Here is a 10978-nt window from a genome sequence, read left to right as displayed (position 1 = left end):
TTGCTCTCTCCTCACGTATGTTACAAACTTCCTACGGATCAGGACCACAGCGTTCATGTCCATTAGCATCACCACTTAGCAACAGGCAATACAGAGAGGAAGTTCGGAAAACATTTGTTATTGGTAATTCCTACAAGAAATTACTACATAATGCAGATGCCCATAACAGTTTTCACTGTTTATATAGGTTCCACAAGTTAATGTTAAAAGGCATATTCTAGCAGATGATGTAAAGATGTTAGTCATTTTAGAGCGGCATAAATGTTGGTATTCTTCATCGTCACTCATTATCTCTCTTCTGTTGACCATAGTTCTAGTATAGGAAACCCACTCAAGAAGGGAAAACATGGAGAATGGTGTCAGAAAGATATCCCCACCCATGTGTGACTTTGTGAGCTTTCCTCATCTAGCACTAACAAATCCAAGCAGCCATCTTGGGGAGTAGTTTTCTGTGTTCCAAAGTTCTATAAAATATCTGTTCTGTTTCTTTATTGTATGGCATGTAAGGCGTGTCTCAATTTGGTGCTAGCCTGCTTTTCCAGTCTCATTCTGAGACACTCATTCAGAATTACTGACAGTAACTTTGTGCCAGGCACTGTACTAGACCCTGAGGATAGCAAGCTGAACAGGTTCTTCCTAGTCATCCTTCAGTTTATGAATCAGTCTTCAAGCACACCATGGATTTTTACCCTTCTATGTCTTTGCTCTTGTGTTTCTTTTGTTTAAAATTCCATTTTACCTGTGCCTGCCTGTTGAACTCCAACTCCTTGTATCATTGGTGACATTTCTTCTCTATCATCTCCAAAGCGATATAAATGTTTTCCTCAAATTCATCTTTACTTGTGTGTGTATATGCATGTATGTATGCTATAGCACTTATTGTATTATGTGACACTTTATATATATCTGCAGAAGGGAAAGGCTACCCACTCCAGTATTCTGGCCTGGAGAATTCCATGGACTGTATAGTCCATGGGATTGCAAAGAGTCAGACACGACTGAGTGACTTTCACTTCACTTCACAGGATGCATTCAGTAGCATAGAATAGAATAAACATCTGAAAATAACCTATGCAATAAGCTATTAACTAATTCACATGACAGCAAGTCTGGAGAGAAATATTTCCAGGTGTAATGCTACAGTCCAGTGACATCATAAGATATCAGCCTGTCTGATTTTCTTCTTCACTGTCTTTAGCGAGTTAATTTTTAGTTCCATGAGGCCTTTCTCCTCATGTTACAAGATGACTGCTACATCTCAAGAACCTGTTTCCTCATACAAAAGTATGCAAGGACAGGAAGCTGTGCTTCTCTTCATGTGTCTCTCCTTTTGTTTTGGAGGAAAATCTTTCTGGCAGGATGTAATTGGCTTGACTAATCTCAGTTCATCTGCTAAGAACTGAGAGGGCAATCAACCTTTCCTGAGCACATGACCATGACCCATTCCCAATATTTAAATATTTAACAACAAATATGATTTTTTGATGTTGTATAATTTGAATGTGTCAACATTTTGAAGATACGCATAACTGACTTACTGTTTTCCAGATGAACAGTGAATTATATTACAAAATCATGCTTGGGGAAAAAATTCAGCCAAAGTGCAAAATATACCAATGAATTTTAATTTTAGTAATGTAAAAAATTCTGATGTGGTTTCAAGTATTACATGAAACTAACCTTAACTGAATTTTGATAAAGTATCAAAAAGGAATATCTATAGTTATCTGAAAAGGCTATGTAAATATTCTTCCCTTTTTCAATTACATATCTATATGAAGCTGATTTTCTTCATATACTCCAACTAAGACAGTATTGCAGCAGGACTGAATGCAGAAGAAGATATGAGAACTCAGCTGTCTTTTATTAAGCCAGCTACTAAAGACATTTGTAAAAATGTAAGATGTAATCACTCTTCTGGTTAGTTTTTTGTTTGTTGACCTTGGAAAATATAAACTTTTTTGTTGGTAAAAAGAGTGATTTAAGTTAACATGTAATTGGCTTATTTTTATTTTTAATGAATTAATTGTTTTATACTTTCAATAGCTATAACCCACATAAACAAAATCTCTTTGGGTTCCTCATTAATTTTTAAACTATAAAGCAGCCTAAAACCAAAAAGGTTCAGAATTGCCATCTTAGACCATGTGGACAGGGCCACTTGATTATTAAATTCAGTTCTAGTGGAACATGCTTTCACTTGGTCTTTCTCTGTGTGAACACTTTACTTCCTCTGCTACGTGCCTCATGAAAGCATATCAGAATAGAAGAGAGTGAAAATGATGTGGTTATAGGAAACCTACTCTAATTCACTAAAAAGGAGAATTATTCACAGTTTTCAGTACTTGATTATAAACAATAATCTGCATCCAACTTCACAACTAGTAACAATGTCCCAGTGTCATTTGTGGCACGGTGCTTGAAATGTTCTTTCCTAGACACTGGAGAGCCATCCTTGGCCTTGTAACTGAATCAGCCTACATAGAAGCCTACGCTTACTCTAGCTCGAGGCCTAGAGAAAGGAAGTGAGAGCCTAAGCTCCCTGTGGGAAGTGCCAGCCACTGGAAAGGCAAGCAGGGGCGGGTGCCTGACAAGAAAGACTAAAAATTTTCCATCAGCACCACCCTTCTGTGATCTTTTCACTAACAAGTATTATTTAGTGTAGAACCTTCAAGTAATCTTTACAGACATTTTTATATTAACATAAATGTTATATGTAAAGATTTAAAATTGAGTCAGGATTATAAGATACTAAGGACCTTATTCATTGCAACTTACTCAAGATCCTAAAAAGACTAGTAGAATTGTGAGCTTTAAATATGGAAGAGACTGATGGGGGTCCCGGATCCAAATTTTTATCCCCTTAGATCCTGACCTCCAAATCCATCATTATTCCTTAGGATAATGAGGCTCAAAAAGATTAAAAAAAAGAAAAAAGACTTGCCCCAAATTTACACAATAAATGACCAAGGAAGGCCTAGACACCAGGACTTGTAGTGCCGAGTCCTTGCTCAGACAGCTACCCCAAAAGGCCCTAGATCTTGTTCTAGCCTTTGTTTGTAGGAGGTATTGAGGGGAATCTACTGCCTGACCATCCTTCCACGAAGGTCTGAGATTGTATTAGCAGACACTCCTCGTTGCTGGTCCACAGGCTTTTTGGAAGGTGATTGCCACCATCTCACCTGGCTCTTTCCTGCATCTTGACTGCTGTGTCAGTCCCTTGAGGGTCCTGAGTCCCAGGGAGATAGGGCTTCTGCATTTCTGTTTGTACTGTGTGCCCCACAGTAGTCATCTGTATTCCTGAGGCCATCGCTTTGTTCTTTCAGATAGATGAGTTTCTTGGACAGTGAGAAATGGATGTTGTGCACAGAAAAAGGAAGCTAGGCTCAGGGCAGCCTGTCCTTTTGTGGCTCACTCAGAAAGCAAAGTACTACCAAAAAAAAAAAATACATACATATCTCTCTCTGTGTGTGTGTGTGTGTGTGTGTGTGTGTGTGTGTGTGTGTATATAAAAAACTGAATTGTAACTGTTACTCCTTCCAGGAGGAAAACAGACCCATAATTACAAACTTTAATCTCCCTTTACCACCTAAAAAAAGGGGAGGGAGGGAAGGTTTGGGTTTGAATCTAAGTTTGTTTTTTCAGATTTGAATGACATTTTTAAACATATGCAGAAAATTATACTTCATTGTATATTTGTGGTGGGTCCTCTAACCAGCTGGCTTTTCTCCAGAGTCTGAGTGAAGGCAATTCAGGGGTGTCTCACAGTTGCCTTAGGTTTTTGTTGAGTATTGGAAAACTGCATTTACAGTAATATTTTCTACCTCCAGGCAGAAACTTTGAATGATCACTTGAAGGATAAGGACTTTTTCACACTTGTGCAAAGATCCTTGAAGTTCTTTGTCATTTTGGACCCTCAGATGCCATTTGAATGTGCTATATGTTATTTACATGTGCTATATGTTTTTATAGAACTCCTGATTCCCTGCTTTGCAAAGATAAGCAAGTTTATGACTTTTTTTACGTGTTTACAGGGTTTGGCCTTTACCCAAAGAGAGATTTCTTTTTTAATCTTTTGTTTGAACAGATGTGTAAACAAAAGCATTGCTGCCTCTCAGACTTAACTATTTAAGGTTTAATGAAGAAAAAAAGTGAAAGAGCACTTTTTTTAAATAAAGTCTTTATGGCAAAGTTAGTGTGATCAGACCAGTGTGAGGGACTTTGGCTACACAGCATGCCCTGTTCTGACAGTGACCATAGACTGCCTTGTGATCTCAGGAACAAGTGAAGCTTCCTGGAAGGGGCAGAACCTCTGGTGATTCTTAGGATCCACACTCATGCTTCTCACTGGGTCAGAGCCATTGGGACCTTCCATTTCCTTTGAAAATGTCCTCCCTGATTTCCATTTTCTCAGTGACTATAAGGCTAAGGACTTCCCTGGTGGCTCAGTGGTAAAGAACCCACCTGCTAAGCAGGAGATGCAGATTGGATCCCTGGGTTGGGAAGATACCCTGGAGAAGGAAATGGCAACCCACTCTAGTGTTCTTGCTTGGGAAATCCCATGGACAGAGGAGCTTGGTGGGCTGCAGTCCATGGGGTCATAAAAGAGTCAGGCACGACTTAGCAACTAAACTACAACAGCAAAAAGTCAAGGCTAATCATCTGATTATGGAAAAAATGGTGAATGTGGCTGTTAAATATACATTGCTCTTTGCTCTGGTGTATGCCCTGTAATATGTTTTCTAAGGTGAGAAAAACCAGCTCAGCAGACAGATCCATTCCAAAATTGGTTAATAAAAATTTCACTACCTCCTGGTAATCTCCCACAGACAGGCTACCCATCCTATCAGGCTGTTTTTCATCGTACATTATCCCCTTCAGAGCTTCCTCTACTTGTGAGGGGTACAAATGAGCAGAATAGGAATCGGCATTATCTGCACCAGCTATGAATGTGTCTCCAGTAATTAGCCTCAAAGAGATTTAGAAAGATGGCACAGATTACAATAGTATTTCTCCTGCAAAAATGGAAACTAGAGGCCGTTCGTGGTTGTTTTTGAAACTCAGTCTCCTGGATTGTAATGTTTCCTGCCCCCATTTGTTGCCCACGGCTGGGAGTGTATGGGAAAACTGATTCCTATCAACTTTTCCCTTTTCCTTGCTATTCCTACCTAGATGCCCTCTATAGTTCTTTAGTAATTTGCCTCCAAAATTGTTTTTTACTTCAGAGAAAGAGGGGTTTTTTCCCTTAAACATTCTCTGCACTGAGGCTTTCCTGGTGGGTCAGTGGTAAAAACCCACCTGCCAGTGCAGGAGACATAGGTATGATCCCTGATCCGAGAAGATCCCACATGCCTCGGAGTAACTAAGCTTTTGCACACCACAACTGCTGAGACTGTGCTCTAGAGCCTAGGATCTGCAACTATTGCGCCCATGTGCTGCAACTACTGAAGCCCACGTGCCTCGAGCCTTTTCTCTGCAACAAGAGAAGCCACCGCAGTGAGAAGCTCTCGCATTGCAGCTAGAGAAAAGTTTAAGCAGCAATGAAGACCCAGCACAGACAAAACTTAATTAATAGATTAAAAAAATTTTAATTTATTTTTAAAATTTATTTTTAAAATTTCTAAAAAAATATATCTAAAAGACCACATTCTCTGCACTATTCCAGTGAAGTTTTCTATTTGTTGTTGTTATTGTTGTCTAGTCTCCAAGTTGTGTCCAACTCTTTTGCTACCCCCATGGACTGTAGCCTGCCAGGCTCCTCTGTTCATGGGATTTCCCAGGCAAGAATACTGGAGTGGGTTGCCAATTCCGTCTCCAGGGGATCTTCCTAACCCAGAGATCCAACCTGTGTCTCCTGCATTGCAGGCAGATTCTTTACCACTGAGCCACCTGGGAAGCCACCTGGAGGGTTTTCTATTATGTAAAGATAAATTTCATGTGTAACAGAGTAAATAGAAAAATGCTAATTGTAGTCATATGGTTGTGAGGTAGGGGGAATATTCCCTTTTTTCCTTTTCCCAGTACACTGGCAACAAAGATTATTTGCAAACTTTTTTGTTTTTTATTTTTCTTACTCATTCAATTGAAAATCTATGTATATCTTATCTTCTTTTTTCAGTTATGCCTTTCAGAAAATAACTACTGATTCAATTAAAATAATGCTGTTGGCTTAGGTCTAATGCCTTGTAATACAGACAGTACACTTTGGGATTAAAAGAAAAAAGATACTTACTATCAAAAGTCTTTTGAATGTCTCATACTATTAATCTAAAGATAAGAAACTTTCCTCCTAGAATCAATATAAATCTAAAACTTTACAATAAGAAATAAATAAGTTGTACAGGATTGTATATAGTTGACTAGGTCTAGTGTAAATTCATTTTGACTACTCTAAAAGAAGAAATGCTTCCCTGTAAAAGTACCCTCTTATTTGTTATAATGTATACCTTTTACACTTAAAATTATAGCTTTTATTTTACAGAATGTATACTTTATACGTGTTTCAATAATAATTTTTATGATATATTTTCAAATGTATTTTATAGAGACTTTAGAAAAATGGATAATGATTTTATAATTTTATCAAAATTAAGTCAAAGCAGATATTCATGATATATTGTGCAGCATAGCATGTTACTGTGTTTTATAGTAATTTTAAATGGAGTATAATCTATAAAAAATAATGAATTACTATGTTTTATACCTAAAACTAATATAATATTGTAAATGAACTATGCTCCCATTATTTAAAAAGTAGATATTTATGAAGTCTTTGAAGTGAGCTATTTCCACAGTAAACACTTAATTGTGGATAGGTAAGGAGATTATTTTGGCCAAAATATATTAAAATAATTACCACTTGTAGAAATAATATATATATATAGTGTTTTTGGTTGAATTAAATAATTTTTGTATTCTGAATTTTGTTTTTAATAACAAATATTTCTTTTTCTGACAATAACATTTAAGTTTTTTTAATTATATAAATCAGATTAGGATTTAACACAATTAGCCATGGCCCACCTTTTACCTTTTTAGACCTGTTTAATTCTGAAGGGAGAGAATTTTTCCTCTACTTTTTCAACTTTCAATTGGCTGCTCCACATAGGAAACAGCCAAAGGAGGAAGATATATTACTGCTCATAAATTGGAATTATTATTTCAATATTCTCTGATAGATTCAGCTTTCTTAAGTAACCCATGGAGCTTCCCTGGTAGTGCAGCTGGTAAAGAATCTGCCTGCAATGAGAGAGACCTGGGTTCGATCCCTGGTTGGGAAGATCCCCTGGAGGAGGGCATGGCAACCCACTCCAGTATTCTTGCCTGGAGAATCCCATGAACAGAGGAGCCTGGTAGACTACAGTCCACAGGATTCCCAAGAGTTGTACATGACTGAAGTGACTTAGCACAGCACAGCACAAGTAACCCCACATTTCCATTCAGTTAATCTCATCATCAAATGGATTTTTAAACTATATATTTAAATTATTTAGGAATAATTACTATATTCTTTATACTTACTGAGTTTTATTTTTAATAAATATTCCATAATTTAAATTTGATTATTTTCATAAAAGTACCATAGTAGAAATACCTAACAATATCCAATAATTCATGAAAATAATCATGAACATAGCAGTTACTGTTATAAACTCAGTGTCAAGCTTTGTAAAATACTTATTAGCAGACATTATTTATATTATACAAATACTATGCAAAGTTCTTTTCTTCATAATTTCCTCCTTAATATTATAACCATAAATCTTAAGAGAAAGGAAATCTATATCAGTATCATGGAGTGTAGAGATAATTCCTCAAAGCAAATCTTGGATAATTTTGAAGAAACTTTTTAGGAAAAAGGAACAATTAGAGGTTTTTATGGACACTAGGCTTTCTCCTTTCTTCATGTTAAATGATCTCAAAATTTCCTATCGAATACAGGCATAGAGTTCCAACTGTTGGCCATCCTGTTCTCTGGTGGAAAGAAGAGTGGATTTATTTTGCTTTCCTTAGCTGGCAGTCTTACCCTCTACCATAATGTTAAGAAGCAATAATATTATCTTTTAATTCCTAATCCAGCTCATTTTACTGAAATTTTCATTTCTTGACCTTTCATTACTGTTGCTACTTCATACTGTTGCCCCAGTGTCATATGACTTCCCAGCTTTGACATAAGTGGTAGTAAACGAGTTTTCATCTAATTTCACATAATTTGGAATCTTTTCATCTTGGTTGCAGGCCTTGTATTTTGCTTTATAATAAATTATAACTGCCCCTGGAATTTCAACTGCATTATGTCACTATTTTCCTCATATTATCTATTGTAAAAGATACTATTTTACTACAAAATAGTGACACCAGCTTTTATAACCAGGGCATCAAAGTGTTTATTAAACAAATTAGTAAACAAAATTTTGTTTCACAGCCTTGTTTCAGTAAGTGTTAAACTAAGCTACTTAAAATGGAAATCTGAACCTAGATATTTTTTTAAAATAAAAGATGTAATATTGAGCCCACGTGAGAGAAAAATGCTTTTTTCTTTTCATTATTATCTAAAATAATCAGGTTTTAAAGTATAGAATATTTGTCATTAAATTTAAAATTTAAAATTCACATGTCTGATAGCTATGATTGGAAAAGTTGAATTTTCCTGAAGAATATGTGAAACTAATTTAAGAAAAAATGTATCTGGGGTTTGAAATATGAGCTTTATAATGCTTCCAGAGTCAGAAAGACCCAGAGTAATCATGTAAATAATTGAAGATTGCCATTGCCTGGCATGGTTTCTCCATGGCTTCAGAAATTATGGTATATGAGGAGGGCATGTTCCTGGCTGGCCCAGTTCCTTCTCTTTTGGCTTACTCTCTTTATCCCCACATAGACATTACCATTCCTCCTTATAATAATGGACAGTTATTTCTTGGGAATCATCAAAGATAATGAGCTTATTTATTAGGAACTTTTAAAATTCATCTTATTTTCTTGTGAAAGTAAATGCATCAAATCTCTTTCAAACTTATCTTTAGTGATGAACATTTTTCTCTCTTTATTAATAATGTTTTAAGATTTAGGAAATGATGTCTTTGAGGAAAGTACTTTCAGCATTATTGACTGATGCAAAGCCCTGGTTCAAACTGACAACCTGGCATTTTGTGATGTACATCTGAATCACAGTAGATTTTGAAGAAGTCAGTTTCTTTTGATTAGGAATGGTTTGCTTTTTTAAAAAAATACAGTTATTTCTCTTGTTCAGTTTATTTCAAGGAAATGAATATAAATTAGAGATAATTTAATTGTAAAAAGAAATAAACTAAATGTGACATCTTAAAAAGGGAGGGGTAACTCAGCATTTTTAAGTCCCTTAAGAGTACAAGCCTCTTTCTGTACATAAATATTTTGGTTCTCAATTACATTGCATAGTGGCAGGAACATAATAGGTGCTTTGTATATATATGTGGAATGAAAGCCACTCCCCAGCCACATTCAATGATATGTACTACTTCAATCCCATTGAACACCTATAAAAGAAAGAATAATTGTCTTACTGAGAATTACTAATCTGTGTTTTGCCGTATTTGTATGCCTGCAAATTTATTAAATGGTAGTTTAACTGGGTATAGAATTCTAGGTTGATAGGTTTTTTCCCTCCCTGCATGTTGAAGATAACCTCACTATCTTCTGGTGGCAGTGGTGGTGATAGTAGTAGTGGTAATGAGAAGTCTGCCTTTAGTTTGATTATTATTTCTTTGTGGGATAGCTTATCTTTTTTCTCTGTTTGTTTATAAGATAGTCTCTTTTCTGTGATATAACAAGGTACAGATTTATTTTCATTTTTCACACTAGAGATTCTCCTTCTTTAGTGTGAAGTTTCATGCTTTCTCCAGCTCTCTGCCATTATATCTTGGGCATTATGTCTTCTATTTTCTCTATTCTATCATTCTAATATTTTATAAATTTGGTTTATCTTCTGACAGGTCTTCTGTCTCTTAATTTTTCTTTCTTGTTTTTCTTTTTTAATCTCTGCACAGCATTCTGAGTAATTTATTCTACCAGTCTATAAACTATCATTGTAAGGCTATTTAGCCTGCTTCTTAACACATATTTTTTTCTATATCCTTTTTTTCCAAACCTATATTTCCCTTCTAGAGTTTGTATTTGGTTCTTTCTCAGATCTGGTATTTTATAATACCTAGTACTTCCTTTATCTTTCTGGACGTGCTAAAGATTTAAAGTCTCTTTCACATTACTTTGTAATCTATAATTCCTCAGATACAGACTCTCACATTTGTTGTATCTGCCCACTTTCATGGCAGTGGGTTTTGTATGTTCTTTATAATTTCACCTGAGCTCTTCTCCCTGCCCTCCCCATTAGAATCACAAGCATTCTCTAAACTTAAAAAGTGTTCCTATGTATTTACCCCTCATTGAGATCTATGGTTTTCTTTGATTCTGGGCTAGTTTTTTATGTTGGTTTTTAGTTTAGATTTTCCTTACAATGCAAGTGTGTTCCACAAATCGCACAGGCTGGGCATTCTGTGTTTTCACCAGTGCTTCTATCAAGACCGAAAAAGTTGGCTGTTTCTATCCTGTGCCCCAGTTTGGGCTTTCCTAGCTTTAATTTGAAAATTGGATATCCTTTTTAATTCCTACTGTGTTTTTGGTTTGTTGATTGTTTAACTCAGAGAGTTAAATCTTTTCCATTTTCCCTCCACACATGGAGTCCTGCCGTCCAGAACTTAGGACCCATCCTTGGCGGCTGCTGAGCTTCAGCTCCCACCTGCTGCTGCTGTTACTTTAATTTGGGCGTCTAGAGATTTTCCTGTCTTATTTTTGAGCTCAAATATAATTTTATCATTGTTGTCAAATTGCATCCAATATTTCCCAGGTGGCTCAGTGGTAAAGAATCTACCTGCCAATACAGGAGAGGCCAGAGACCCAGCTTCAATCCCTGGGTCTGGAAGATCCCCTGGAGAAGGGT

General features: G+C 36.1%; 1 protein-coding gene across 5 annotated transcripts in view; it reads left to right on the top strand.

Moving 5' to 3' along the window:
* Nucleotides 1-10978, top strand: part of ERCC6L2 (ERCC excision repair 6 like 2) — a 173517-nt gene that overhangs the window by 147767 nt on the left and 14772 nt on the right. The gene's annotated exons all lie outside the window — the stretch shown is intronic.

This window comes from Odocoileus virginianus, chromosome 31 (assembly GCF_023699985.2).
Source record: "Odocoileus virginianus isolate 20LAN1187 ecotype Illinois chromosome 31, Ovbor_1.2, whole genome shotgun sequence".
NCBI lineage: Eukaryota > Metazoa > Chordata > Mammalia > Artiodactyla > Cervidae > Odocoileus > Odocoileus virginianus.
Note: the sequence above shows the minus strand (reverse complement) of the source record. Positions and strands in the feature narration are given on the sequence as shown.